The sequence below is a fragment of the Pseudopipra pipra genome, chromosome 6 (genome assembly GCF_036250125.1).
Source record: "Pseudopipra pipra isolate bDixPip1 chromosome 6, bDixPip1.hap1, whole genome shotgun sequence".
NCBI lineage: Eukaryota > Metazoa > Chordata > Aves > Passeriformes > Pipridae > Pseudopipra > Pseudopipra pipra.
Window position 1 is genome coordinate 32998035 of NC_087554.1, and position 6000 is coordinate 33004034.

The following is a 6000-nucleotide window of genomic DNA, read 5'->3' on the forward strand; positions in this document are numbered from 1 at the left end:
CATGAGGTTTGTATGTCATTGTATATAATATGTTATCAATGGCTACAACGTGACAAGCTGTAACCATTGAGAGGGATGTGAATAATTTGTGAAAGCAGATGGGTCTCTACTATTATTTCAACCACCTTTCAATGGTTATTTTTATTAACCTATTGTGTACCATCGACAAATCAGAGACTTTTCCAGGTATTTCAAGGAAAGATAGCATCAGAAAGCTTATTCCTTATACACAATATCTTATTTTACATAAAAATTAAGATATTTTAGGGGAAGAAATATCTTTATTTTATAAACCACAGTGCCTGGAAAAAATACACAATTTTGCATAAAAAGCAAAGCAAAACAAATAAATAAACCTTCAGAAACCCCCAACCTACCTTGTCTTTAAAACAAGAAAAATATGAACTATACAGTTTGTCATCAGGAGCATTCATCAGATTTTTCTTTTTTTGTGTGTGTGTGTGGTACAGAAAAAACATTAAAGACAACTTTGCTGAGAAGAAGACGGAGTGGGGAGCTGTAAAATAAAAACACACCTACCTACCCACACATAAGATCCTGGAACCATACATGACAGCCAGTGTGTTACTCTAACATGAGCCATGCTAGATAAATAGTTTTAAATATAGAGAGGTGAGTTCTTGCGAGTCAAGTCCACCATAACTGCGATCAACCATGCAACAGATACACAAGCCCAAAATAATATATATACACAAATATATAGATATATAGTTACACTCAGTAAGCACAGCACCTCCTGTAACAAATTACAACCTTGATATTAATAGTTACATTTAAAAATCAGTAAAAATGACAATAGAATTCTTACTGTTTAGAGTATATTTCTTCTATGAATTTATAGACTTGAATGATTATGAGCTAGTACTGATGGCCATGACTACTGACCATGGCAACTGATGCATAAAATAATTATTAAAGGAAATTATATGAAAAAAATTGTCAGTAAATAAAAAATTAATAGTTAGCATATTTGAGAAAGCAACCAGATGTAAGGGTGCCTTCTCAGTGTTAATTATATACAGCAAATACTAAAATCAATGATTCAAAGGTAGGCAACAGTGACATACCAAGCACCCTTATTCCAGAGTCTAATCAATTAACTTTTCTAGTCAGGTCCCAAAATGAATTACAATCACTCACAAATAATTTTAAAGTGAAGACTGTCTGCAAATGAAACTTTACCAGCTTGGTTCAATGGTTCTTTAGGAGGGGCACAGGAAGGGATTAAGAGTCAAAACCAATTTTGACTATACTGTATATTGAACTCCATTCTGAGTATTACTATACAATCAAAATTGCCTTATATAACATGCTGACAGTACAGTCTTATGGAGTTTATACACAGCCATTGTTTATTCAAGCCATAACGGTGTTTATCTTATCAGTTCTAGTTAGACCTAATTTAAATTGGACAGACATATAAGTTAAAACTTTATATAAACATTTATATTAGACTTGCAAAGAAAACTAGAAAGTTATATAAGGACTGCTAAAGTCAAAGGCATTTCAACCTGTTTCTAGTATTGCCCATTTGTGAATATTTCAGGAAAAAAAAGTAATAGAACTGTGCAAATCTGTTGCAATAGCCTCCTCACAAAATCTTCCACCTTCTGCAAATCTACATATAAGGGATTTCAAAATCCGATTGTATTTGAACAGTTGAATGTGGTAACTGAAAATCAGTTTAAGAAAATAGCCTTTTTTAAAATGGAACATGGCATAACTAATAAGATGTAAATTCAATAAAAATTCAACAGAATTTGTATTTCATTCAATAAAGAATTCCAACTTCTACTTTTTAAGACACCAAAGTTAAAAACAAAACCATCTTTTTCGACACTTTTTAATTATTAGAAATCAAGAAACCTAAAAAGAAGCTTCTCTCATAAAGTGATTTGTGCTCCACTGAGTGTCTTTTGGTGTAGTACAAACTTATTGGTAAATATTGCTGCATACTTTAGAAAGAAGTAGTTATTCTCACTTCTACTTTATGCACATTCCAATTTATGTCACCTCTTTGTTTACTTTGTATTACTTTCAAGTTTTGTTGTTAATTTTGTACAGCTTTAAATAGGCAATTTAATATCCATATATGACTTTTGTTACGACTTGTTAATCAAATGCTTTTTGTTACAACTTGTTAATCAAATGCTTTTTCACAACTGTAGCTTAGATATTTTGAATCTATTCATCTTGCTTGTGTTGCAGGAAACGAAAATGTGCTGGAGATGTTTTAATTAATCTTTGTAACAAGATTCTGAAAGTATTAGATCTGATCTCTTGAGAAAATGTAGAAACCAATTATGCGACTAACTCTTCCAAATATTCCCATGACAGAGGAGTCTAAATCTGAAAAAAAGACCATAAAATGCAATAAAAAAAATAAAATTCTGCTTTGGATTAATTTAGCCTCAAGTTCTCTTCTAGAAATGTGTATTTTAATTATTTGCATTCATATATTGGATGTGAGAAAAAGAATATTAAAAGAAATTAACGTCAATCAATGAGAATGAGACATTGTTCTCTAGATAAAGCAGTGCCTAGAAGCCTGACCTTAGGTAAGAACAGGTTTTAGCCCTGATAGAGAAGATAATGATCACTCAGACTATGAGGCGATCTAACCAGCTTTAACAAAGAAAACTGTTCAAAATTTATGTTAAGGTATCTAATAAAGAAGCAAAATTAAAAAACAGGACAAAGAAATGTTGTTCAATGCTGTTTCAGTTAGCGTGCTATTCTACCAAGTCCAGTCAATTCCTTCGGTTCAGTGTACCTCAACTTGAGCATAGAATGTTTTGAGATCCACTATACTGGATGTAGTTAAAAACAATGTCAAATTAAGAAGCCATAAAATAAGGCCAAAGATTTTTTTTTCTGGTACAATTGATTAAACTATACTCAGGCAAAGGAAAGGGAGAGATCTCCAAATCATTTTATTGGCTAATAGCTAGAACAAAATCAGTCTATTTTCTAAGAAGGACATCTATCATTACATCATCCCTGTCAAAATTTGCAGTCTGATCTGCATTTAATTTTAAACCAGGATGTTCTAATACTCTTATGCTGTTTCAGGTCATGCTCCCATTACATTACAGTTTCATAGAGGGTTCCACAAAATTTATCGGTCTAAGATTAATTTGACCACGCAAAATTCAAAGTATCTCCAAACTTTATTCCTATTTCTTAATTCTTAGTTTAAGTTGATACACAAAAATCTTTGAGGAAGCCACTTTTAAGAAGCTTATATATGCAGTATTTAATTTTTTAAAATGTTTCAAAGTGCAGACCCCAACCTTCCCACACGCTACCTACCCCTTGACTGCCTCAGCTTTGACAGCTGAACCTTGTTCTGCCTTTTTAAGACCCCTCACAGCTTCAGCAGACCCTGTGATGGGTTACAAGCAAACCTGTTTTTGCAGTGGTCATGAAGAAGGAACACACGTAATCCCATGATCTGAAGAGCAACGGGACTTGGTAGACCCTTCCCTTCTTTCCAGGAAAGCAGAATCACCTCAGTTCCTAGATCAAGCATATTAAGGTCTTGACTATGCCCGCAAGCAGTAAGGGTTCCATGGCTGGGCTCGATGTGAGAGAGCAGCCCTTTACCTGGGACAGAGCAGTGGAGGGGCTGAGGGAGCCTAGAGCCACACTCCCTCCTGCTTCCCATGCCATGAGCAGTGCCCAGGGGTGTTGTTTTGTGGGTGACCCCCAGCTGCAGTTAGACAACTCCCCAGTTGCTGAGGGACAGACTTCCAGGCCAGACTGCTCTGGGGCACTGTGGTTTCACAGGCGGTAGCCTGATTGCCATCTACAAATGTTTAAATTTTAAAAAAAAGGGGAATTGTTTGTTATGTAACTCTTATAAGCATAGTTAAATGCCACCTTCCCCAGTGAATTGCTTAAGGGAACAGAGAAAGCAAATGTGGAGTAGCTGATACTGTGCTGCCTTCAGCAGACAAAAGACCTCAATCTTCTTAAATTTGCTTAGACATGTTCAAAACCACTACAGGCTGAACTAAGAGGTTGGTGGGAAATGATATATAGTCTTCAAAATGTCACAAACTTTTACCTAGACACTAATGAATCAGCTCTGCATACAAAGAAAGGTTATGGCTTTTGTAGATGAAATAAAGACAGCGGCTGTAATCTGCAAAGATGTTAAAAGACTGCAGAGGTAAAGCTGACCATATGCCATGATTTGCCTCTATCTCCCCTTGGCAATTAATTGTATGTATTCTTTTCTGCTAGCATACAGAACATAACGTAACAATGGAGAGTTACTACACATGAAAGAGATCAGTCCAAATAACTTTAAAAAATTAAAAACCAAATTCAATCAAAATTTAGAATAATTTTCTCACTTCTCAACTTAAATTACAATAAGCCTTAACATATTTTCATACAGTATTTGAGTAACTGAGTTATTTGGATTGAGGAATTAATTTTATAGCTCTGTGTTTACCTTTACAGATTCTCACTATTTTAACTAGCAGGTACTGAAGTTTCATGGAGTTCTGAAAAACAATACTGAGTTCATTTTGTGGGTTTTCATTAATTGTGTGTGAGTCATGATGCTGTATAGTGTGGGCAGAATGTTATAATAAATATCTCTTCTTCCCTAGATAGTGTTTCCAACAAATATTTCTAATAAAAATACAAAAAAAAGTATCCCAAGTGTAAACTAAATATGGTTTCACAAAGGAAGGGAGTTACAATGAAATTCAAGAAACCTTTGATTAATGTTATCAGTGCTAAAACCCTATTGTGTCCAGTTGTCCTTGCAAATTCTAAAAAAAAAAAGTTAGTAATTTTGTGTTACCATTTAAAGTACAGTGGGCATTTAAACATGCTGTGAAAGAACAATAAAAGTTGAGAAAGGAGAATCAGTAGCAGATTTCTTCATGAGCAAAAATAAAACTAGTAGTAAATAAAGATAATGTTTCACCTAGACATTACACACTAATTGTATTCTTGAGATAATGAAAGTCATGGCTAAATACTGTAAACTGTCATATTGAATTTACTTCAACTCACAGTCAAAGAAAGCAGTATTGGTCCTAATGTTTCTAATTATTCCCTCTTCAAAAATATATGTTCAGGAGAGTTGTATTTGCAAAAATGTGGACAATATCTAATTGCTTCTTGACCTGAATATGCATATATCTTTGAATTTACAACCATCTGTGAATTTTTGGCACGTTCTCATAGTTACGTGTGCAGAGTCATGTATACCTGACCATGTGAATTTAGGCATTAAGATCTTTATGATATTTATATTTCTGTTTTGTCTTTGTCTGATATATCCTAATCTTAATATTTGCTGTTTTTCTTGATTACACTCATGCTAGATTTATACCTATTTCAGTTTTAGCATTATCACATCTTTTCATTGAGGGGCTAAGATTGATTTACTTTAATTTCCCCATTTCTATATCAATATCCCTCTTTCTAGATTTATAATGTAAGAGAATTTCAAATTTATTTTTATAGAAGATTAAAATTTTTAGCCTCTTTTACAGCAGAAATATCCTTCTTCCCAATCTAAAAACAACTCAAAAAATCTCCTGTGGCACCATCAAATTACTTTTTTAGGCTGTAATTTTTTTAATATTTTCAATTACTTAAAAATTCTTAGGGTTGTCATCCTGTTTTTCCCAGGGATACTTGAACAAGTATCATTTGAAAATGTTTCAATTTTAATTGCCATTTTGTCTTTCAGATTTGTGTTAAAAATACATCTCTATTTATATGATTTGTATCTTGGTGGCCAGTTGCACTGAAACATTCATAACTTAGAAGAGAATAAAGAAATACTGAGTAATTATTTTCAAAGATGCATATTATTATTTTAACATATCTTCATTCTATGGTTACCTATTAAGAAATTCCTATTACATTAACAAATGGGAAAAATGTAGGTAGTTGTGTGAGCCGCCACATGTAATCTATCATAGTTGTGTTTCTATTTCTCTCTTTTGT